The sequence below is a fragment of the Pinus tabuliformis genome, chromosome 2_1 (genome assembly GCF_031772625.1).
Source record: "Pinus tabuliformis cultivar Carrire ecotype Pingquan chromosome 2_1, CPIR1, whole genome shotgun sequence".
In the NCBI taxonomy this organism is placed as follows: domain Eukaryota; kingdom Viridiplantae; phylum Streptophyta; class Pinopsida; order Pinales; family Pinaceae; genus Pinus; species Pinus tabuliformis.
This window is the reverse complement of record NC_142299.1, coordinates 237475597-237501804: the sequence shown is the minus strand read 5'-3', so window position 1 is coordinate 237501804 and position 26208 is coordinate 237475597.

Genomic DNA, 26208 nt, shown 5'->3' with positions numbered 1-26208 from the left:
ATGAAACACGTGAAAAACACTGAAAATGCATGAAAATGGGTTTGGCGGACTTCAAATCTTATATATTTTCACTTCCCGGAACCTTTTGGGTCCGAGACTCATCACAATCACTACTGGCAAATGTTCCCTTCGTATTTTCGTTATATAATGAAAATACATGAAATACATTAAAAATGGCTTTGGCGTGGACTTCAAAATTTATGAACTCTCATATATAATGCCGTCGGGTTCGGCTATCAAGTTGCCCATATGTATGTGCATAGGACACACCTGTGGTATAGTGCCGATGTGATATAGTGATGCGATAAATCGCAATCTCATGTCACTCACTCCCTGGGTCCTTTATCTAATATGGCATATGCTCCTCACCGATGCAACCCGCCGATCCAATCATCGACAATCGCTGATCGGCAGTGTCATGCACCCAACTTTAAGTTGTCCTTTCTGCTCACCTGATTGCGATTAGTCGCTTAGAGTTGGGCTGTTGATCGGCCAGATCTAACGGCTACTATTCATTTCTCTGTTTGAGCCTGCTATTGTGGGTTTTTCATGGTTTTCAAGCATTTTTTTCTCCCGATAGTGTATTTTCGCCCTTCCAAGGGCTCTCATCTTGTGTTGATTTTGATCATTGGATGATCTTTGAGAAAATTTTGGAGACTTTAAGAGCATATATGGATCCATTTTAGGCCTTTTTCCAGCAAGGCTAAAACTAGATCCTTCTGGGGATGAAATCCTCCCTGTGAGGTTTCAAGGATCACAGATCAATGCCTTTATTGAAAAAACAAAGTCAAATCTTCCTTCTAGTCTTCCATTGGGCATGGAGTCTATTTTGTAATGAAATAAAAACTAGAAAAATATATTTAATGACAAGGCTTTAAATCCTTAAACGAAATAAACTTTCAAGAACCACCCATTTATTGGGCTACCAAAAGTATCTCCTCCTTCCAGACTATGTAGAATGAATGTATTGTTCTGCTAAATTTGAGCAATGACAAATGGACCTATCCATAAGGAGTCAAACTTTCCATTATTACCTTTCTTTTGCTTAAATGCATCCCATTTAAGCACCCAATCACCAACTTGGAAATTTTCCACTTTTTCCTTCCTGTCAAAGGTTTCTTTGATTTTCTTCTGATGAGCTTTTGACTTCTCAACCAATTGCTCTTTAATTTGCTGTAGTTCTACCAGGTTATTCATTCTTCTTACCATGTCATTATCTTCAACTTGTTCTTCTTGCAAGAACTTAGCCACAGGGAGAATCATCTGGATGGGGAAAACAACATCAGTGCCATAAACCAATTTGAATGGAGAATTCCCTATGGATTTTTTGATGGTAACTTTGTCAGCCCATAGTGCAAACTTAAACTTGGAATCCTAGCTCTTTTTGTTGTCCTCTAACAGTTTTTTGATTACCCTTACCAGCCTCTTGTTAGATGATTTTTCCAGGCCATTGCCTTAAGGATAATATGAGGTAGATTGCACCACTTGAATGCCCATTGATTTAGTCATGTCCACCAATTATTTTTCCTTGAACGTTGTTGCATTATCAGTGACTAGTTTGGTTGGGCAACCAAATCTAGTGAAAATATTCTCATTCAAGAACTTTATGACAACTTGAAGATTGGAATTCTTAGTGGGTATAGCCTCAATCCACTTGGTGAAATAATCAATGGCTACTAAGATCCATTTGTGTTTGGCACTGGAATGTGGGTTGATCGCACCTATAAAGTCCAAGCCCCACTGTTAGAAGGGACCATCGACATGTACTGGCTTCAAGGGCAAAGATTTTAGCTATTGTCTTCCTGCAAACCTCTAATACTTGTCACAAGCTTTCACAAAATAAAACACATCAGAGAAAAGAGTAGGCCAATAATAGCCAACCCTCAATATTTTTTGGGTTGTGGTTTTCTAATAATGATGCCCTCCGCAGATGCTACAATGGAATTGGTGTATGACTTCCACAACTTGTTCTTTATCTAGACATCTTAAGAGGATTCTCGATGGGTCTTTCCAATAGAGAATATTTTTATTTATGTAGAATTTGGTTGATCTGAGTTTAATGGCCCTGGCTTGACCTGAGTTAAGCCCTGGAGGGACTTATAGCTTTTGCAAAAATTGAACTATGTTGGAATACCATTCACAGGTGGCTAGATTTTCAACCAGAGACTGATTTTGTGTTTGTTCTTCTGCTGCTCCCTCTGTCTACTCATCATCTGAATTTAGACCTATGGAATTTATGTCTAACAAGCTGCAATTTTCTTTAGCCATGAGTTTAGCCAAGCCTTGGCCCTTGACAAGCTTTGTGGGCTTCACCTCTATGTTAAACTCTATGAATTTTGTAATCCATTTAGCTCTCTTTCCATCAATATATGGCTAAGTTAAGACATCCTTTACTGATGCTAAAGGTACATATGCAACTACTTTGGAATGTAGAATATAAATTATGAATTCCTTTAAAGATTTTATGAGAGCATAAGCTTGTATTTCAATGAGGTCATACCTAAGTTCAGCATCCCTTAAAGTTTTGCTGAAAAAGGCCACGGGGTGCTCTATGCCTTCATCATTTTTCTGCAACATAACTACTGCAAGTGTATCATAAGAGGTAAAAGTGAAGATACAAAACTCCTTAGTGTAATCTGGGCTGATTAGAGTGGGAGCTTTCGTGATAGCTTGCTTGATGGTTTCAAAAGAGCTTCTTGAAGTATCTGTCCATTTTATTTCTGATCCTTTCTTTAGCATGGAAGTGATGTGCTTTACTAACTCTGAAAAGTTTGGAACGAACCTCCTTACAAAGTTAATCTTACCCAGGAAGGATTGGATGTGCCTTTTTGACCTTGGGATGGACAATGTCTGAATGGTTTGAGCCCTTGCTGGATCAATCTTCACACCTTTAGCAGAAACAATATGTCCCAAAATTTTGCCTTCTTCTAAAGCAAACTATGACTTCTTTGGGTTCAATAAAATTCCAAACTGTCTACACTTTAGGAAAACCTTCTTCAAATGTTGTAAATGGTCTTTGTGGCTGTTGGAGAAGACTATTATGTCATCAAGATAAATAAGAACAAACTTGCCCTCTCTCCCACAAAATCTCTATCCATGGTCCTCTGAAAAGTAGCCCCAACATTCATCAATCCAAAAGGAATCTTGGAGTACATGAAAGTTCCCCAAGGAGTAGTGAATGTGGTCTTTTACTGATCTTCAAGATGTACAACAATCTGGTTGTAACCTGAAAATCCATCTAAGAAGGACATGACTCTAGCCCCTGAAACTCTTTGCAGCAAGTGTTCCATTTTAGGCAAGGGATAGTTATCTTTTTTAGAGCACTTATTTAGATTTCTGAAGTCAACACAAAGCTTGATTTCTCCATTTTTCTTTCTTACTACCACAAGGTTAACTATCCAATTTGAGTACCTTAGGGGAACTATGATTTTCGCATCCAACAACTTCTTGATTTCATTCTCAATCAAAGGCAATAAGAGAGGGTTGATAGGTCTTAATTTCTTCTTAAAAAGGTAGTGTTCTTTTCTAGTGGAATCTTGTACTGAATGATGTTTGTATCATAGGTTTTAAGATCACTATATTCCTAGGCAAAAATATCAACGAATTGATTCATGAGGGTGCAATACTCAGAATTCTGGGCAGAAGACAAATCAGTGGACAAATTGATGTATTTCGGATGGGTTGGGCTCCCTATATTATGCTTACAAATAGAAGACTCATTTTCTATTTTGGCAAGCTTATAAGCCACATCGTTATGGTCAAACAATTTCTCTAGAGGCACCAATCCTTTTGGTATATGATTACTACGTAGCTGGATAATGCTTCCTCGACTGACCTCATTTTTTAGCTTGGACTGGCCACATTCTTCCATGGTTTCATTTTCTTGGTTGATGTGCATTTCAACAAATTCCTCAACGAGTTGTAAAAACCTATTAATTTCCTTATCGTCTTCAAAAACTCTCCAATATTTGACATTTTCAGGCAGAGATGGACTATATTTTACCTGAACTTCATATGTCAATTTAGGAGGCAAAGGAGGAATAAATGTACTAGCAGACACAGAAAAGGAGTCGGCAAGCTGGTTCCTGATTCTCGAAATATAAGAAATGCTGAAATTAATAAAAGAATCCTTGAGCCTCCATACCTCATCTCTGTATGCTTTCAGCCTTGGATGCTAAGCTTGGAAAGTTTTATTTACCTGCTGAATAATGAGGTCTGCATCTCCAAACACTTTCAAGCCTCTAATACCAATTTCTTTAGCAGCGCTTAAGCCCAGAATCAAAGCTTTGTACTCTGCTATGTTGTTTGTGACCTAAAAGGTTAAATTTAAAGATAAATGAATGTATTCTTGTGTTGGGGACATAAGGACTACACCTACCCCTGCAACTTCTTTAGAGCAAGCCCCATCAAAAAACATATCCCAAATCTGTGGGTTTTCTTCCTCTGCGATCTGGAAAACTGGTTTCTTGAGCTGTGTGGAGGCGAATTGGGATTCGTCAATATGAAGAATACAAGCTCCAAAATTAGTTTCAATAGCATATATGGGATGATTGGTGGGATTCTTTTCATCGCTGATTATATAATCCATTTGAGCTTCTCTATATAATCTCTTGCTCTCACCTTCGAAAACCGAGACAGTAGCATAGGATAGATCATTTTGTAATGATCCACCTAATCTCTTGATCCAACCTCTGGAAAGTAACATTCCAAACTTGGGGTGTGCATCTACCACCACAATATCCATCATCATGCTTTTCATAGGCAGTTGAGACAAAGTGATGGCTAGGTCCTTGATCAATCCTATACATTTCACTTTTCTAGAGTCAAAAGAGAATAGGTCATGATAAGGCTTGGTGATGTCAAGACCCAACTCATCCATGATAGCCTTGGGCATTAGATTATGGCTGGCTCTAGTGTCCAAAAGGTAGTGGTGAAGGATTTTTTCATGAATATTTAGAGAGACATAGAATGATCGGGAGTTGTCTTCACAATTTTCGATCATTGGGCTGAGAATAACAATTGGCTTGTCATCTTGCAGATTTGCATAGTCAATGGAGGCTTGGATGGATTTAGGCTCAAGGGCCTCGAGGATGGATCTTTTGAAGGATTCATTCTTCACTATTTCAATTAGAGGGATAGGTATTCTTAGCTTCTGAATTTATGATTGAAAACTAAAAGGAGAAGGAGACTTGTCAAGGCCTCTTACCTCATGAGTTAGAGCTTTGAGGATGATGGGACCAACTACTGATTTTTTTTTTTCTTATTAGCTTGATGTACTGCAGGGACAACAACACTTTGAATAGGAGTTTCCTTGGCATTATTTATCTTTGACCTCAAATTATATCATTGCTGATCTACAGTTTGTAGAATAGCTTCACCATCCCATTCTTAGCTAATCTAGTCATTGAATAATGACTTTTCATAGGTAGCTAAGGTAAAAAAGGAAGCATTGCCTTTGTCTTACAAACAATGGATCTCATCATCTTCTTCAAACTACTCTTTTTCCATGACTTCATTTTGAAAAGGAGCCTTCACCCTTTAGTCTTCATTGGCATCTTTGTTTCTTTGAAAAATTTACAACTGCTCATTAGTTCTTCTATATGGATTTGGATTTGGATTTCTAGGAGCAAAGGTATTATACACTCTTCCTTTCCCTGGGTGCTACTCAACCTTCAATTTGGAGATTTTAGAGGCTAATGAGCAATCATTTTGGTCATTTTATCTATCTTAAGATCAGAGGAGGATGAAGACTCGCCCCTCTATCTTCTTCTATCAACATTTCCCTTGAACTTCTCTGTAGTCATGATGTTTGATTCCACTTCCAAGGCTGCATCCTGCATGTCCACCAAAGTAGCACATCACCTCTCCCTCAACAGTAGGCAGAAGTCAGAATCAAAAGCATGAGCATAGGTGAGTTTAGCATAGGTAGTAGTGGGTTTTACTTCAGCTAGCATCTTGTTGTACATAGGGTTAAACCTCTTATTAAAATCAGACAACAACTCACCATTTTCCCTCTCTAAGTTCCCAAACTCAGTGTGGTAGTAGAGGAGATCTTTCTTATCCCCCCAATGCTTTAGGAATGCATCATCTAAATCTTCAATATCTACTATATATCTTGGAGTTAGTTCTCTAAACCATTTTCTAGCCTCTCCATCTAGGCTTTGGACAAAGACTCTCATCTCTTATCACTCAAGTTGTTCCCCAAAAGTTGTAGAAAAGGGAAGACGACTGAGGTAACCACATACCAATCTTTTAGATGTAGGTTCTAGCCAATCTGCATCCAGAGAGGGATTTCTATTTATAATTTAGCTTTGTTTTAAGGTATATTAGGCTAGTTATGAAGTACAAGGGTTTGTTTGACTTTTGGATGGTGATCTTCAATAGAACAGGGGTGTAAATCTGAGAAGTTCAGTCCATTGGGCTAATGGAGTCTATGAGGATGAACTACTGGATATGGTTTCTTTGACAGAGGGTGGAACTACAGAGCAAGGTAATCAATCATGGAACAATTTATAAGCTGGAATCAGGTGGGATGGAGTCAGTGGATGAAGGGAAATTAAGACTCCTTCATCATGTTGACAGAGGGAAAGTGGATGATTATTGCCACGGAGTAGTTAAGAATTCCTTAGCTAATATTCAAGATGTAAGAACTAGGGGAAACAGGAGCAGTTAAGAATTCCTTCTTATGCTAATTCTGAAGAAAACATTAATAATAACAGAGATTGAACACAGAGTGTAAACAAACAAATTGTGAGTTATTCTTTTTCTCTATTATTCATATCATGAAACATATATGATATAGTAAACACAAAAACTGAAAACACAAGTAAGAGGGACTTATTGATCCACAAAATGATTCAGAAATTCTGTAACATAGTCCTCTGCTATCAATTCCACATCCAGAGAGTCCAAAAACAATGGATTCCAATAGCTTTTGTATTCATAAGTTTTTCAGATTTACAGTGCAGTCTAAGAAATGTATCACCAACTCCTAATACTTTGCTTGGGAAGGTATTTGTACAAAAGTGTTTACAAAATATCTCAAAGATATAATATCTAGTAATAACTTCTTCTACCTACTTTACAGGAGAAGTAAACGATCTTGAAAACAGGGAGAAGTAAATGAAGAAGTAAATGCTGTTGTGCTGGCTGCTCAGTTGGTGAGATGTGTTTATTGTAAGCTCGATGAGTCGGCTGGTGGCTGTTTCCACTGATATTCCGAGTTGCTACCCCGACTTCCTTGGGTAAATTTAATTTTGATTTGATATACTGTTGCCCTGCATGACTTTTATCCATTCTTATTCTCCGCTTTATGATGTCTATTGCATCTTGGATAAAACAAAAGTTGAAGCATGCCTATAGGATTTCCAACATGCTTTGCCACCACTACTTTTCTGGTAAATGATGTCTTAGCAACTTTCTTAAAGTCTCATTGGTGTCTGTATACCTATAGAAGTTAAGCTAGACTGTAAAAAGATGTTTCACTTCATGCTCAATATAAAATAGATTTTCCAAGTTGCTATAGAGAGATTGGCCAGATGGAAGGGCCTTCTGTGCTGAAGTACTTGATGATGCATTTACTTGATCAGTAGCATGTTTATTCAACCTGTGCGTGTACTCGACTTATCTCAACAGGTCCTCATTTCTTCCTAACAAACTTGGCAAGCCCCTTTCATGCAAAACTGCAAATCTTTCTACAAAAGAGTCTATCTCCACTTGCATGTCCTGGCTCTTCCTCTCCAAATTCTGCATCAGGGTTCTCATGGTCAAAACTATTTTGATTGTTAGAATGGTGCCTGTCCTGTCTCTAATGTCTAGTGTTGCTAGTTCTTCACTAGTCTTAGTGTTCAAAAATTGTATTAACCCGTTGGCCTGTTCGAGCATATGTACTAATAAATTTTTGGACTTTTGAATTTCCACCTGGGGCGCTGCTATCAAGCCAATCTAGTGGTGGGCCCCAGTATTGTAGCAATAGTGCTACAACTCCCGGAACTCCCTTCTTTAATTTTATCAACCCGGTAGTTCGTAACAAACTTGGAAGCGACGGTGCTGTATGCACAAGTACTAGCTCTTGTCGCAGCTGTCACATGGTCAGCTGGCACAAGTCCGCTAGGGCTCAAGACAACTTCTATATGCTCTCAGAAGAAGCTTGCTAAATGATGGACAAAGGCTATCTTAAAGGAAATTAATCTATTTTGCAAAAATGAACTGAAAGCCAACCAAAACATGGAAACCCTAGTAAACCCTAATCTGACTAGCTTAACCTCTAGGATGCAATGGGTGGAGTGCAAGTGTCTGGAAATGATGCCATTACTTCTAATGATGTAAAATACATGAACAAAAACTACTTTTATTGAAAAGAACATGTTTTTGTATTTTTGCTTAAATGGTTGGAGTGATGATGATTTTGTTTCTTATTAGGGTTTGGTTGTGCAGAGGTGGTGCGAAAGGAAGGAAAGCTTGGGAAAGGTCAGGGGGACTAGGAGAGGTTCCAGGGGATCTCTAACATCATCCCACAGAAGTTCCACACGTTCAGATGCTCAGCAACCGAGTTTGCAGGCTTCTACAAGATGTCTGCAGGGGATCCTACAGGAAGTCTCGGGATTTCTACAGGAAGGTCTGTGGTTGGCGTTTTGGGTGATGGAGGAGTGGAGGAAGTGTATGGGTGAATAGGTAGGATGGAAATGAGGCTTGTGATGGCTCAGGAACAGAGAACTAAAGTGGAGAAAGAGTGCATGCATGGATCTATAATTAAAATAACTATGTGGCAGCTTGCATGAAAGCATAAGACTGCGTTTTTTGGTGGTTGGTATAGCCCACACCCCCAATCTCTAAACAGAGATGGCAGTGAGTGCACTATCAACCTTTTCTTAAATCTAATGAATTACAATCCTCCTACTCCAATCTAAACAACTAAAAGCACTTGAACTTGTAAACTAATCCTACTCAATCACACAAAAGAAATCGAATTAGCAGACTGTAAATTCTAAATGCAAGGAAATAAAGTGCTGCAAGGAAACAAGTAACAATACAAGGAAGGGGAGGTCTATTGCTCTCAGGTTGGGCCCTAACCTGAGAGCTATAGATCCCTTAAAAACTCAGAATTGGATCCAAAGCTGCCTGCCTTTATTAAATAATCAAGAGTCTAACATCATGCCAAAACTGGCTTACAAATGAGCAAAAACCGAATTGACTAACTAGCTACAAAAATGACTACCGACTAGCTAACCCAAATGAGGCCCTAAGCCTTCTTATTTATACAATTTGAGGACCCAACAGTCCTCCTAAAGTTTAGGGACTTGGCTGCCCAAGACTTGTAGTTAACAGCAGTCCAACTTGACTTGCTTGGCTGCCCTTGAGCTGATTGATTCGGTGGCCCTTGAACTCCGAGCTGATGGTGGAGAATTCGAGGTAAGGGCCCATAAATGAGGGGGACACCTTCCTACAAATCCTCTAGCTTGTTCTCCCACGAATTTGGCTGCCAAGTGCTCATTAAGACCTTCAATTTTGTCTCCAAGTTGACCAAAAAGGCTACACAAAGCACCCATTAGACTTGTTGGCATAATGACTAACCAAATTCACTCTATTAACATAAAAATAATCAAAAACATGCAATAAACAAATGAGAATGGTGGACTAAGCCAAATTAGGAGGTTGAATGAGCCCAAATAATTGCACATTTTTGGGGCTCATCATCACCCCCCTACTGAAAGTGTTGCTCATCCTCTGAGCAACCAATCTCTCTCCTCATCTTTGATGGCCATGGTGGCTTCTTTGGATAACATCTCGGTTGTTTTCTCCTTTGGCTTCTCTCTTTTCAAACTTCCTGTAGAAACAGTTCGTTGGCTTCCTGTAGAAACAGTCCTCTGTCTTCCTGTAGAAACAGTCTTCACTGTTTTGGCCTGCTTGGCTGAGGGTGCCTTCTCCTTTCAACTTTGCTGTGGTAGCCTTCATCTTCTTCCCCTTTCTGCTCTTCCCACTGTCTGCTCCTTTTCCTAGAGAATTCTCAGCCTTGGTAGGATTGTGTAAGTATATTTAATATGATGGTTGAAATGGTGGTGAAAAGAGATAAAACCCATGGAGAATGGAAGAGAAGAGTGGTTGCATGCCTCCTCAACAGACTTCAAGCTTCAAATCCCTCTCCATACTTGATTCTGGCCTGCCAAAAGGCTTCTACAGGATGTTTTTGGTAAAAATACAGAACTTCCTGTAGAAAGTCCTGTAGCTTCCTGTAGAAGGTTGAACCGTGACTAAATTGTGCCCGAACCTTGAAAGAAATGAGTGTTCATGGAGGGGGTGGATGTGCTTAGGGTGGCCAACATAGGCGCTGCCTCCTTAGCTAAAATCTCGACCAATTTCTCCTTCTGCTGCCCTTTCTCTGAACTTCCTGTAGAAATGCCCAAACAACACAAAGCCTTTGAACTCATTTGATGAAACTTGCTCAAGAGTAATTCCCTTGATGCATCATCTAATTCAACAACTGATCCATCCGCAAGTTGTTGAAAAGCACTCCTTTCAAGCAAATTTTCCATGGCGCCTTTTACTAGTAGACGATTTTGTCCCATTGGTTCCATGACAATAACACCCATGGATTTTCGATCACAATCAAACTCCAATAAAGCCAGCCTCTTTGATCGTTGTATCCACCAATCATAATTGCCCAATTGCACTGTGCCACTGTTGAGAATGGCACTTGTATCACCTGCCATTGGGTCTGGAACTCCCATTTTTTCAACCAATACCTTCAAGGCTGCCCCAGTGGGAATACCAGTAGCATGGAACTGGTGACCTTGACAAGATATCCCTGCATCATTGCAAACTGCAGCACTTCTGCCAGGGTTTCTAAATCTTCCCCCACATTATGTGCAGGCCAATCCAATATTTTCCATCCTCAGGATTATATGTTGTTCCTTCAACAGTAAACTCTCTAAGTGAACCAACACTGTGCCCTATGACTATAAACTCACTGACAGACATCTGATTGGTTGTAAGAGTACCTGTCTTATCAGAGCAAATCACTGTGGTGCAACCCATAGTCTCCACGCTCGGTAACTTATGCACAATAGCATTCTTTTGTGCCATCTTACGAGTGCCAAGAGCCAAACATGTAGTAATCACAGCAGGCAATCCCTCTGGTATAGTAACAACTGCCAGAGCAACAACAATCTTAAAGTAGTACGTATATTTCTCAAAGGAAAACCTGATATTGTTTTAGCCACCCATCTATGACTTCCCATGAAAGAAAATATTTGTAGTTCATGATCCAGACAAGAATACAAATGGCACCAATCACTGTTGTCAGTCTTTCACCAAATTCATCTAACTTCCTTTCAAAGGGGGATCATGACATTCCATTGAAGCTTCCTGAATTTGTGCCTGAATTTTACGTATTTCTGTAAACATGCCAGTGCTCACAACAATGCATGTGCAGCAGCCATTGGTAACTGCAGTTCCTGCAAACACCATGCATGCTTTTGACTGCAACTCACAGTCACACAGGGTGGTTGGATATGTTCTTTTGATCAGATTCTGAATTCAAACAGATTGCTCCATCATTAACAGATCTATAATGCGTTTAAAAAACTTTGAAATCAACACTTTCAAGAACCCTGGTAACCTTGGACACGAGCTTTAACTACTTTTCTCATTTCAAGCTTGAATCTTGAGAAAAATCTCGGGTTTTCCTTCTGCAAAGCTGTTCTCTGCCTTTCCTGTAGACGCCTTCCTGTAGGCGGCTCTCGTTTCCTGTAGAACGAAACAGTGCTCCCTGTAGAATGCCGATAAGCCGAAGGGTTCTGAAAAATGGCCGAGAAATATTGGTGGAGGATGAAAAGTTAATAGATTGTGGAAACTTCAGTTGACAATGTGGCAAGTGCAGATGACCAGCAGTTCGTGAGTTTCAGCCAAGCCGTCTTTAATTTCTCCGTGATTTGTGATGAGGTGGCAAAAACATGTGCGCTAGATTTTTCAAACTGCAGTGATACATGTCTTCTTCTCTCTGTTAATTAATTGACATCCTGTTCACTGGAGTTCAACACATCTACCATTAACTGTGTTTTCCAACTTCCACGTGAATGACCGCTCCATGCACGATGCGCTGATGATCCCTGGATGAGTGCAATCATACTTTCTACCTTTCTAACTGAATCTCACCATCTCATTCATTCATGCAATGCTTTAGATTAGATCTATGCAAATAGATGAACAAGGTTTAGTCACGTACCTGAAGTCAAACGGCTGCCTGTGAAGCTTCTTGCTGCTGCATGCTCTGATCCTTTGATTGCATGAGGCTTGGCTAATGATTTTTGATTGCTTTCCCTTGTGCAAGTGTCCTCTGGCTGGATCTGAGCTGCATGCAATCGTTTCCACGTTCAACTCTGCCCGTTCAAGCTGCTGCTGCTGCATGGTCACAAAACCAGAACTTCTTTTTGCCATTTCTCCCAAACGGTAGATCGGTTTGATCTAAAAGTCGGTGAGCATGTTCCTACCATCATTATGCATCTCCCATAGCAAATTCGTGATCAATGGATGCACGGATTTCGAGAAAAATGGAAAATGGCTGAAGATTTCAGAGGTCAATTTCTCGGAAACCATGCATCGGAACCGGCTGAAACGGCTTGGGTAGGTTACTATCACCCATGTTCATCTCCCCATGAAACAGGTTTTGAAACGGATGCACGGTTATGGAGAAAATGCAAAAATGGCTGATGGTGATGGAGACTGATTTCTTGGAAACTGTGCACCGGAATTGCATGAAACTGCTCAGGCATGTTGTCATCAATCTTGTACAATTCCCCATAAAACGGTTTGTCAAATGGATGCATGGTTTTCAAGTTATGGCATAAACAAATTCTGCTCTATGTGTTTTTGCTTCAAGGCACTTTGCATTTTGGTTGCATGGTATGACAAAATGAATTTTGGCTGTGATGCAGGTATGGAGATGATGGAGGAGGAGTTGGAAGATTGCAGGAGGACTTCTGAACCTTTGAGGAAGCTACCATGCTTGCCAAACCACTTTTTGAAATGCATGTCTAGTTTCCCACAATTTCTACAGGAAGTTCCTGTAGAAGCACAATGAGAAGCACAAGGAGGTGGAAAAAGTGATGGATGAAGGCAAGGGATGGACACACAAGTGCTTGTAGGCCTAATCAACAGATTCCCACCATTAGATTCACTTTGGAAATTGGATTTGGCTCGTCCAAAGGTTCTACAGGATGTTTCCTGTAGAAATACAAAGCTTCCTGTAGAAGGCAAGAAAATTCCTTTGACCTTGATTTGAGTGCTCCTCCTGTCATGAAACGTCCTTCTTGCAACCTGCAATGTCATTGCTGCAACATGAAATTATTCAATGGAGATTAGCTTTATTTTTCTTTTTCTTTTTCTCTTTTTTTTTTTTTGAAAAACAACTAGGGCGCCTCATGGAGGTTTTCACCCTAATTGTCTGCCTTGGGCGCCTCCAAGGGAGGTTTTCACCCAAAGATCTTAATCCATTTTTATTTTCTCTTTTTTTTCCAACCCATTGACCGCCTCATGGAGGTTTTCAATCAATGAGCCAATCTATGGCGCCTCCGAGGAGGTTTTCACCTTAGTTTTTTATTTTTTTTCATCTTATTTTCATTTTTTCTCTTTTTTTTTTTTTGTTTTTCTTCTACCCTACCCTACTTGAAAAACAAAATCATTTTCAAGTATAAGAATACTTCCAATGGAGCCATGTGCACATCGAGATTAGAGACAAAATGATGTGAAGGCTCGAAATGCATGCTTGGACAAGTATCCAGATCTCAGAGACCAAATGATCTGATCTTGAAGGGGTCAAACATAGCTGAGGAAGAGAGTACTGCTGCAACTTAGTGACTGTCTGGAACCATGTCTCAATATAGCTTTGATATCCTTGGTCCTTTTGCTGATCTGGATCATTCTTCATGTCACTTTCTATCATGACTTTCTCATCTTCCTCCTTTTGCTGATATTTCTCTTGAATACATGGAAGATTTGATGGTAACCATGAGGAAACTCTCTCGATCTTTGATTCTGATCTATTCTCTTCATCAAGTGCAGCCCATGGTTCTTTGATCTCCTCCTTTGAATCTTCTTTTGCTGGATGTGATCCTTCAATGCTTTCAAGATTATCTCTTTTTTGCAATGCTTTTCCTGAGCTATGGTGAAGATCATTGAGCTCAAGAGGAGTCATTTGCACATGTTGTGCCTCAGCTTTGCAATTGGGTTGAGCTGCTCCATGGTATGGTTTTGGAAATGGTGGTACGGGTAGCTGAGTGGAGGTGTGAAATTGAGATGGAGATGGATGGCATTGTGGTTGGGTAGGCATTTGGGGTTGCCTTGGTGGAGGAGGAGGCGATGGTTGTGGATGAGCAGGTGGTGGAGGAAAATGAGCGGGATGAGAGTTGTACTGGGGCCTCCACTCCTGATAAGGTGCATTCCACTGAGGCTGTGGCTGAGCATAAGAGTGAAATGAATGAGCAACTGGTTGGGCATAATATGGATCTGTGAAGGAACAAGGAGGATATGACCAAGGAGGAGGTGTAGACCAGGAAGGATGAGCATGGGGACCCCAAGAAGGCATGAAAGTGGCTTGATAGGGGTCATAATAGGTCTCGGGTGTCCCTTGCAGTTCTTGTTGGTAAGATCTAGGTCCATATGGCCTCCTTTGGTTCATATAACGGAGTGATTCAGTGGCTCCCTTGGCTCTTTGATATGCAGCTTTGATTCTGGGCAAGGAAGGGCACTGATCTGTAGGATGGTATTCTTCACATACAAAACACACTTCTAGGGAGTGCATTGGACATTCGTTCCTAGGATGCTTTTTAAGGCACCTAGGACAAAAAATGACCAAAGCCCTCTTGGCTTCTTCTTGCTTCTTTTGGATCCGCAAGGTATCCAGTTGCATGGCAAGAAACTGCCTCATGTCACTCTTGAAATCTTCGATCTGATTTGCAAATTCATCTTTGGATAAGGGGCTGCTCCCAACATTTCTGCTTGTAGCCATTTGCTCCAGAGGAATGTTTTCTTCTTCTTCTCCCCTAGAGGTTCTTCAGATATGTCTTGATGTCCACCCAGGGGTTCTTCAATCACAGCCATCGAAGAAGAGAGAATCTTGGCTGTGTGAAGCAGTGGGGGGTTGTGCAATCATTTTTCTAACTTATCTCTACTCCTACAAGGCATGAAATGAAATCTTTTTGGTTGATTTTTTTTTCTACTTCTACTTGCAAAACTGAAATAGATTGAACTGCAACTATCTTGTGAAAATGAAAATGCGGAATTGAAATGAAAGCAGGAAAGGACTAATCTATTTTGCTCAAATGAAATTGCAGGAATGAAATGCTAGGCTACGCTTGCAAAATTGAAATGCTAATCTACGCTTGCAGAAATGAAATTGCGGAATTGAAATGCTAATCTATGAAAGCAAGAAATGCTAATCTACTTTTGCATAAACGAAATTGCATAATGGAAATGAAATAAACTACTTAGAAGAAGATTGTAGTAGAAAATAGAAGAATAGCAACAATCACCAATACTCTGCCGCTTCCCCGGCAACGGCGCCAAAAAGATGGCGGGCCCCAGTATTGTAGCAATAATGCTACAACTCTCAGAACTCCCTTCTTTAATTTTATCAACCCGGTAGTTCGTAACAAACTTGGAAGCGACGGTGTTGTATGCACAAGTACTAGCTCTTGTGGCAGCTGTCACTTGGTCAGCTGGCACAAGTCCACTAGGGCTCAAGCCAACTTCTATATGCTCTCAGAAGAAGCTTGCTAAATGATGGACGAAGGCTATCTTAAAGGAAATTAATCTATTTTGCAAAAATGAACTGAAAGCCAACCAAAACATGGAAACCCTAGTAAACCCTAATCTGACTAGCTTAACCTCTAGGATGCAATGGGTGGAGTGCAAGTGTCTGGAAATGATGCCATTACTTCTAATGATGTAAAATGCATGAACTTAAACTACTTTTATTGAAAAGAACATGTTTTTGTATTTTTGCTTAAATGGTTGGAGTGATGATGATTTTGTTTCTTATTAGGGTTTGGTTGTGCAGAGGTGGTGCGAAAGGAAGGAAAGCTTGGGAAAGGTCAGGGGGGCTAGGAGAGGTTCCAGGGGATCTCTAACATCATCCCACAGAAGTTCCACACGTTCAGATGCTCAGCAACCGAGTTTGCAGGCTTCTACAGGATGTCTGCAGGGGATCCTACAGGAAGTCTCGGGATTTCTACAGGAAGGTCTGTGGTTGGAGTTTTGGGTGATGGAGGAGTGGAGGAAGTGTATGGGTGAATAGGTAGGATGGAAATGAGGCTTGTGATGGCTCAGGAACAGAGAACTAAAGTGGAGAAAGAGTGCATGCATGGATCTATAATTAAAATAACTATGTGGCAGCTTGCATGAAAGCATAAGACTGCATTTTTTGGTGGTTGGTACAGCCCACACCCCCAATCTCTAAACAGAGATGGCAGCGAGTGCACTATCAACCTTTTCTTGACTCTAATGAATTACAATCCTCCTACTCCAATCTAAACAACTAAAAGCACTTGAACTTGTAAACTAATCCTACTCAATCACACAAAAGAAATCGAATCAGCAGACTGTAAATTCTAAATGCATGTCAAAACAAAGGAAATAAAGTGCTGCAAGGAAACAAGTAACAATACAAGGAAGGGGAGGTCTATTGCTCTCAGGTTGGGCCCTAACCTGAGAGCTATAGCTCCCTTAAAAACTCAGAATTGGATCCAAAGCTGCCTGCCTTTATTAAATAATCAAGAGTCTAACATCATGCCAAAACTGGCTTACAAATGAGCAAAAACTGAATTGACTAACTAGCTACAAAAATGACTACCAACTAGCTAACCCAAATGAGGCCCTAAGCCTTCTTATTTATACAATTTGAGGACCCAACAGTCCTCCTAAAGTTTAGGGACTTGGCTGCCCAAGACTTGTAGTTAACAGCAGTCCAACTTGACTTGCTTGGCTGCCCTTGAGCTGATTGATTCGGTGGCCCTTGAACTCCGAGCTGATGGTGGAGAATTCGAGGTAAGGGCCCATAAATGAGGGGGACACCTTCCTACAAATCCTCTAGCTTGTTCTCCCACGAATTTGGCTGCCAAGTGCTCATTAAGACCTTCAATTTTGTCTCCAAGTTGACCAAAAAGGCTACACAAAGCACCCATTAGACTTGCTGGCATAATGACTAACCAAATTCACTCTATTAACATAAAAATAATCAAAAACATGCAATAAACAAATGAGAATGGTGGACTAAGCCAAATTAGGAGGTTGAATGAGCCCAAATAATTGTACATTTTTGGGGCTCATCATCTAGTCATATATAATTTGAATAGATCTCGACACATTACTAATGGATTCACTAATGTTAGCCCATAAAATGCCTTTGATTTCTCCCAGAGGCTTATCTAAAGAGAGGTCCTTTTCCAATGTTTTTACTATGTTCTCTAATGCCTTCACCTCTCTTGTCTCTTCTGCCACAATCATTTTAGATTTGTCATAACTCACTTCTGATTTTGACAATTTCTCTTTGGCCTCTTTTAATTCTGATACTTGGAGTTTTAATTCCTCTGTAGCTTTTATTAACTCCTTTGTGGTCATGGTAGTGTTGCTACCTGCTGTTGTTGTTGTTGCTAAGGTACCTGCTGCTGATGCTGGGACAGTGGGAGGCATTGTTGATGTAATCGTGGGAGAGGAAATTGTGAGTGTTGGAGCTATTTGAGATGGTTGGGAGGTAAACTCTACCTACTTATCTTGTAGTGCTTTCTCTAAGGCCTGCTCTATCTCACTTAATCTTTGATTCATTCTCATCAGCAAGTCCATCATGTCCTCCTCTGCTTTTTGCTATACAACCTCTGTAGTTTGTGGATGCATGGTAGTAGGCAGCTTCAACTATTTCCTGAGGGCAGCAATGTCCTCTTCCTTCTTCTTAATCAATGCTTTTATTCCTTTGGCATCCTTAGGATCATGTCCCAGCTCAATGATAATATCCTCCAAGGACTTTATCCTGTTGTCCTTGGCTAAAGAAGATGCCTTCTCCAAGTCTAGTTGGGCAGATGTGTTGTTCAGTGAGTTTTACAATTTATAAGCTAACATTGCCTTATCTGCCAATGTAGAGTAGACCATCTCTCCAGTTTTCTTATGCAGCTCAATCAGATCCATAGGATGAATGTCTTTGGCAAGGACCTCCAGATTTGTTCTAATGTAGTCAGCTGCTGACTATGGCTACTGCACTTTAGGCTTAAAATGGCTCAAGATCATTTTTCCTTCTTTAATGTCATATGCGGACATTAACCTTTGCTGGTTGGTGGGGATAATCTTAAGAAATTGGTTATAAAGTTGCAGCCTCAATGGATCATTTCTAGCCTTAATCTCTGTGAATGTTCTTTTGACATCCAAGGCCTACTTGCTTGATGGTCTTGTGGATGAAACTTCCACACTATGCTGCCTTTGCAGGTCCTACCTATGAGAGCTGGTGGATGTTTCTATTACCGGGGAGATCTGTGGGCTGGTTTCCCTCTCGCCTCTTGGGCTTTCTATGGTTTCCTCAATAATTTCCTCTTCAGGTAGAGGATTTATTCTTTGCCTTTTTGCCCCTGGTTGCTCTGCTGGTCCACTTATAGGTGTGGCTTCTTTTTTGTCTCTTTTCCTACCCTTTTCCTCATTTAGAGGAGTCTGTAATGTTGGTATCTCTGGTGCTTTGGTCTAGACAGGAGGAATTTGTCCTTGGACCTATTCCTTTGATGATGCTGGCTGATCTGTCATTATGTGTTGCTCTGTATCTAGTACTTCTTTGCCCTTTGATGTCCCTGTAGCTGGTGTAGTGCTTTCTTGGGCAGGTAGCCGTGAAGTTCCAGCAGATGATGTACCTAATTCGGTTTGCCGAGGCAGCTTGAAAAATACCTGTCGAAAAGAGTCCAGGTCAAGAGTCTTTTCTAGATTTTTCATAGCTTGTTCCATTTTATCTTGCTGAGTAAGATCTTATATCAATGTGCCCTCTACCCACTTATCTTGATTAGAAAATTTCTCTATTTCAGGGATCCTACAATGTTTATAGGCTGATAGCCTATTTTTTACTTTTCTTTCACAGATAAATCCATTTGGGTCATAGGGTACCCACCAAAATCTCTTCTTTAATTTGAGTTGTTCTCCCAATATTTTGTCAGCATCTTGCCATGCTTCCTTTTTGTTCATGATAAAAGGGCCTAACTGGTTTCTTAATTTCAGCTGGGATTTTTTCTTTGCACCGTAAAAGTGAGTCAAATCTGAATTGATAAATTGCCTGAAATATTCTAGAGCAAACAGTCTCATAGGCACATATTTGGGAAACTTATAAGGGCACAACTCACAGCCATATATCCTAATCTTAGTGTGATTCTGGTAGAAGTACCAGTCACCTATTTTGTAGCTTTTGTAGAGCTATAACATTTTCTGCATATCACTAGAGAGTCTAGGACGAGGAGTTCTCATTAGTAGAGAGGAGATCGGATGTATAAATAAATCAATGAATTCACAGTAAGTGTAAGGAGAGTTATGGACTTCATGGAAGACTGAGGTCCAAAAGATCACAGACCTCCTTTCTCCTTTAGAATCCAATTTTCTGATGGGAAACTGAAAATTGTCTGTTTGGAAATATAGGAACAGATGATATATATAAGAGGCATACTTGAAGACTCGTTCTCTGTCTAGATTCAAGAGTTGGTCATGGATCTTGTTGGCAATGAAAGTAGCATAGTCATATTTGACAGCAGGGGGATGTCCTGGAGTATATGTGGACAACAAAACTAGGGTGGTCTCATCAACATATTCACTTGTCTTGAATCCCAGGACATAGGATATCATATCAATGATGAATCTTCCAGCTTTATTGAACCAGACATGTAGAAAGGCAGGTGGGAATTTGGGCTGGCAATCTGGTCTCATGAATGTTTGAGAAATACGGGTTATCTCCGAGTTTGGTATTTTAGGGCCCTGCTCAAGCAAGAATCCCATAGAAAGAGGAGCCAAAGGCAGAATGGGTTTGAAGTGTAACATTTCATTTATGGACTCAGGAGTTATATAAAAGAGGATAGTTCCAGATGGACTCTTGACTGCTCTTTGTACAGGTTCATAATTGGCACAGCATAAGCGGATTATATCAGGAAAAAAATTGACTGAGGGGAGGTAGTACCTGGGCAGGTTGGATTCCCATATTCCATATAAATCAGAGTTACTTCTATGACTGTTTCTAATTTCACAAAATGCTTGGAGGTGGTTTTCATTACCAGTTAAGTCTTGGATTTAAAAATCTCTATCGGCCAGGGGTAACCACTCCAGGTCTTTATGAGGTGCATTGAGGGGAGCAATGTTCAGGGCCATCGGAGCTTCCATTGCTCAATTTTCTGTGATTTTCAAATTGGAATTTGGGTTTTTGTAGCAAAAGTAGGCAAAACAACAGTTCTGGGGCTTTTCTCCAGGAATTGCAAACCAAAGCCGATTTGAATTTAGCTCAATCGGTGAAATTTACCGAGAAAAATGAAATTTGCAGGGTTTTTGGTAAAAATGGGTAAAGAGTAGTGCTTCTAGTGCGTTTATTTGAAGGAAGTATGTGAATTCAACTAGAATTTGGCTTCTTTAGAAAATTTTGCAGAAGAAAGCTAAAAAACACGGTTTTGGGAGGTGAAACGGGTAAATACCTGTTTTTTTGGATGCGCATGGGAGTAATTTGCAGGTTTGGACAATGAATTGCAGGGTGGGATGCCAGATTATGCTGGTTGGGTGGCAGATTGGAGCTTTGGTAGTAGCTTCGATGTGATTTTCATGCACCGGTCTCATGAAAGCAACCAATGGAAATGAATGAAAACGACACTTTCACGGGTTTTTGAAAAAAATTGGTTTGGCGGGATTTTGGCACCTTTTTTCGAATGACGTCAGCATGACGTGGTGTTTTTTCATGTAGCAGGGTGACATGGCGATGACATGGCAATGACGTCACAAATGAGGTGGTGATGACATCAGTGGGGAGGTAGCGGGGACGATAAGCAGTTTTGGGCCCACAATGCTTATCGACCAGGGTGGTATTGGTGGGGAGGGCCACGAGCACACCGGGAGGGCGCCACCTATCACACGGTACGACGGGAATACAACCATCCCCTAGGCGGTAATCTTCGGGAGGTAAGGGCCTTGCGATATCGCTATGGGCCATCCGATCAACAGGACCGGATCCGTCAGTCAGCGCTCAACAGAGCTGGTGGAGGGCCATGGCACGGGGACACACATAAATAAATAATGAATTGAATACATCGGGCGGTTTAAACTTGTTAATTAACCAGGTGTTAATTAACTTTGGTGTATGCACGCAGGGAGGGTTTTTATATAGCTTGCAATGTTTGTTGGTTAATCAAATAGCGTGGGGTTAATTGACTCTGAAACCTTGCGCAGGGATGGTTATTATATGGTTCCCGATGAACCAATAATCTCGTTAAAACAATGGCATATTGCTATAGTTAGCAGGGGCGGGATATTAGATTTTTTGGGATTTTTCATATATTTATATAATACGTGTTGGAAATAATACTGAGGGGGGGGTGAATCAGTATTATAAAGTTCTTTTAACAAATCTTCCTTATTTACACTTTGAATTATTTTTGCATATTAGTACCATAAAATAATTGCATGAACAAGAAAAACAGATAGTCACACCAAAGAACACCAGATATAAGGTGGAAACCCAATGTGGGTGAAAACCACCTGCTGCAATATGTCTCTATCTTCTTTCAAATTAGAAACTCCTTTTACTATGATTTTGTATTGGTGCAGTCCTTTACCAGTACACAGGCTGCAACCTGCAGCGAGCTACAACTCTCTCTCGTTTTCCAGTCTCTCCTGGAAGGGAGCTACAACCCCCTACTTCTTTTTCTTACAAGGACCACTTTTCATAAATTTTCAAACTGGATCCATAAACATCAAATGATCATCAAGTACATGTAAATTACACAGTCAACTGCAGTAACCAGATCAACAATAACAGAACTAACCCAGAACACCTTATCAACAGAAAAATTTAGTCAACAGAAGATCTTAAGACAGATACGCAGGTTTTCTTTCTCTGGCCTGCGTCGCTACGCACTTCACCTTCTACTTCCCTGCGTATACCCGCAGAGAGCCTTCTGCTGCACCGCGTGCCTACGCACTGCTTCTTCAATCGCGCTGCGTATTGTTACAGTAGGTACGCACCCAGAGACACTATCGCACCGCGTACTGTTACTGTAGCCACGCACTCATAGACATTATCGCGCCGCGTACCTTTACTGTGCGTACGCACCTGAACCTCTGTCGCGAGCGTACCCATGCAGTTCTCCTTCTTCTGCTCTGCTTACCCACGCAGCGCCTCTTCTTCTGCTCTGCGTACCCACGCAGCTCTCCTGTTTCTCCTCTGCATACCCACGCACTTGCACCGATAATCACCTGCGTACTTCTGATTAAGGCCGAATGGCAGTTCACCAGTGAGCCACAGTTAGTCAGATGCCCAGATCTGATCATGCGCTCGAGAGATCACCCTTCACAGATTCGCTTTCAACTTCACTTTCATATAGATCAAGCTTTTAAAACAATAACCCAATATTTCAGATCTTAAGATATTCAATTTGCAAAAGATGCATAGCCAAGTGATCTCCTTTGCTTTATATAGGCAAGATCCTCTTAAAATCATGGATCAATACCATAGATAACCAATACAAGGGGCCCAAAAACATGGGGCTCAATAATATAAAACAATACCACGGGCCAAAACCATAGAATCAAGAGCGGCGGGCTAAATACCATGGGCCAAACATAGGAAACCCCACGTGAACGCGCTTCTCTGCCTTGAAGTAAGTGAAACTGGGGGTACGCACCCTCTGAACGGGTGGCCTGCGTGGGTGGCCGCAGATCCTTCACAGTGTACCTGCGTGTATGCATCTTCTGAACTATTCTCCTGCGTACTTCTTAATTTTCAACATTTTGAGAGCCTGATTAGAGCATTGCCACTTGAGGGTGTTGCCATCAAGTACAACATCTGTAACATAGAGCCATACCAGAATCATAATGCCAACAATCTCCCCCTTTGGACTTGATGGCAACCTCAAAATCTTCAGCTTCATTCTCCCCCTTTGACATCAAGGGCAAAGGATTATGCTCCCCCTGAATATTACCAATTGTGAACCAGATCTGCAAAGAAGAACCATAATCCACCAAACACCATAAATGACCATGAAAGAGATAGAGACATATTGCAGCTATAATCAGACCAACATCCATGATCTCCTTCTGTACATCCTCCATAATGCCAACAATGCTCCCCCTGAACCTGTGCCATTCAATATTCAACCAATCCGCAACCCAGCACATGTACGCATATACCCCAGATGAACCATGTGTACAACCATCAATCAGAAGAGTTTCAACAATAAGATGATGAATCAACAACCCCCAGCTTTTGCCTGAGGTATTCAAAAGTCTCCCTGGGCAATGGTTTGGTGAGTATATCAGCAACTTGTTCCTTAGAAGGAACATACTCCAACTTGACCTTCTGTTCAAGCACTTGTTCCCGGAGAAAATGATACTTGATTGGTATGTGCTTGGTTTTTGAATGCATGACAGGATTCTTTGAGATGCTGATTGCACTTGTGTTATCACATAAGATGGGGATAGGTGGTGTACAAGTGATTTGAAAATCCTGCAAAGTCTGCATCATCCAAAGGAGTTGAGTGCAGCAAGATGCAGTAGCAACATATTCCGCTTCAGCTGTAGACAAGGCAATCGAACTCTGTTTCTTGCTGAACCAAGATACTAGTTTGGAACCCATAAAGAACGCACCACCACTTGTGCTTTTCCTGTCATCCACGCTTCCGGCCCAATCTGCATCTGTATAAGCATGAAGTGTGAGATCTGTATCTCTAGGATACCATAAGCCATAATTTTGAGTCCCTTGAAGATATTTGAAAATTCTCTTCACTGCCTAAAGATGAGTTTCCTTCGGATTTGCCTGAAATCTTCCAACTATTCCAACTGCATGCATGATGTCCGGTCGGGCACCTGTCAGATAAAGTAAACTTCCAATCATAGATCTGTAGGTTGGTTGATGCACTGCTGCAGATTCATCGTTTGCACTGAGGCTACATCCTGTGACCATGGGTGTACATACTGGTTTTGCATCTTCCATGCCATATTTCTTTAAAATCTATTTGAGATACTTGGTTTGAGACAAAAAGATCCCTCCTTCTTTTTGTTGGATTTGCAAACCAAGAAAATATGTCAGTTCTCCCAGCAAGGACATTTTGAATTCTTTCTGCATCACCAAGGCAAAGCTTTGACTCATAGCTTCTTCATTGCTGCCAAAGATAATGTCATCTACATACACAATAAGTATTAGCAATTTGTCGTTTTCAACTTTTATATAAAGATTACTATCTGCTGATCCTTTTGAAAACCCTTGTTGATGAAGATATTTGTCCAAATGATAGTACCAAGCCCTTGGAGCTTGTTTGAGACCATAGAGAGCCTTTTTCAATCTGCATACAAGATTTGGATCATTTCCAAGAATGAACCCATCTGGCTGCTCAATGTATACTTCTTCTTCCAAGTCTCCATTCAGAAAGGCTGATTTCACGTCCATTTGAAATACTTTGAAGTTTTGAAAGCTTGAGAGAGCAAGGAACATTCGGATGGCCTCAAGTCTTGCAACAGGAGCAAAGGTTTCTTCAAAATCTATTCCTTCTTGCTGCGCATACCCTTTACAAACAAGTTTGGCCTTGTTTCTAATTACTTCTCCATCTTCATTCAATTTATTTTTGAAGACCCATTTTGTCCCTATAACATTCTTATCTTTTGGTCTAGGAACCAACTCCCAAGTGTTATTCTTTTCGATCTGCTCAAGTTCTTCATCCATTTCTTTGACCCAACATTCATCTTTGCATGCCTCTTTCACATTTTGTGGTTCAGTGGAAGAGAGTAATGCCAAATAGCTTGAAGCTTCTGCAATTTTTCTTCTTGTTTGTACACCTGCTTCTTTCTGCCCCACAATCTGAGATTCTGGATGATTCTTCTGAACATATCTGGATGGAGTCTTCTCTTCTATTCTTGTCTGCTCCTCTAGTTCTTCTTGAGGTTCTTCTTCTTCATCATTCTCTCTTTGAGGGTAGCCTTCATCTTCTTCGATGTCTTCATGATGTACTTGCTTAGGAATGTATCCCTTCTTATCAACCACTACATCAATGCTGTCAACAATTCTGCCAAGTCTTTTATTGTAGCACTTTTATGCTTTGCTATGTGGAGAATAACCAAGAAGAATGCCTTCATCTGCTCTAGGTTCAAGTTTGCCAAGTTGCTCATCAGTATTCTTAATATAACATTTGCTCCCAAAGATTTTGAAGTGCTTTACCGAAGGAGTCTCACCACACCAGAGCTCATGAGGGGTTTGAGTGTTGTTCACCCGGACATTTGTTTTGTTGAGAATAACAACCGTAGCATGTGCAACTTCACCCCAGAAAGTTGCGGGAGTTCCCGACTCATCAAGCATAGCACGAGCCATTTGTTGGACTGTTCTATTCATTCTTTCTACAACTCCATTTTGCTGAGGAGTTCTAGCTGTAGAGAATTCTCTTCTTATCCCATGTTCTTCACAGAAATCGAAAAATTCATTTGAGGTAAACTCCCCACCTCTGTCGGATCTGAGGCACATAATTTTGTATCCTGATTCATTTTCAACCAAGGCTTTGAATTTTTTGAATGCTTCATCTTTGTGCTTCATAATTCCTAACCAGAAAAACCTGGAGAAATCGTCAATGAATAATATCAAGTATTCTTCTCCTCGAGGTGTCCTTTTCCTGAATGGACCAAATGTATCTGTATGAACTAGCTCAAGAGGAATGCTAGCTGATCCTTCCTTCTCTGGAAAGTTAGTTCTGGTTTGTTTTCCAAACTGACATGATTTGCATATGGTGTTGTCTGGAATTTTGATATCTGGAAGATCGCGAACTGCCTGATATCTGCATGCTTTCCTTATTTGTGAAAAGCTTAGATGCCCCAACCTCCGATGCCATAACCAGTGTTCATCATCCTTGCTTAGATAGCATTGTTGTTGTCCTTCTTCAAATATGTATAGATTATTTGGAGTTCTTTTACCTTTGATCACTGTTTTACCTGTATCAAGATCACGAACAAGACATCCATTTGATC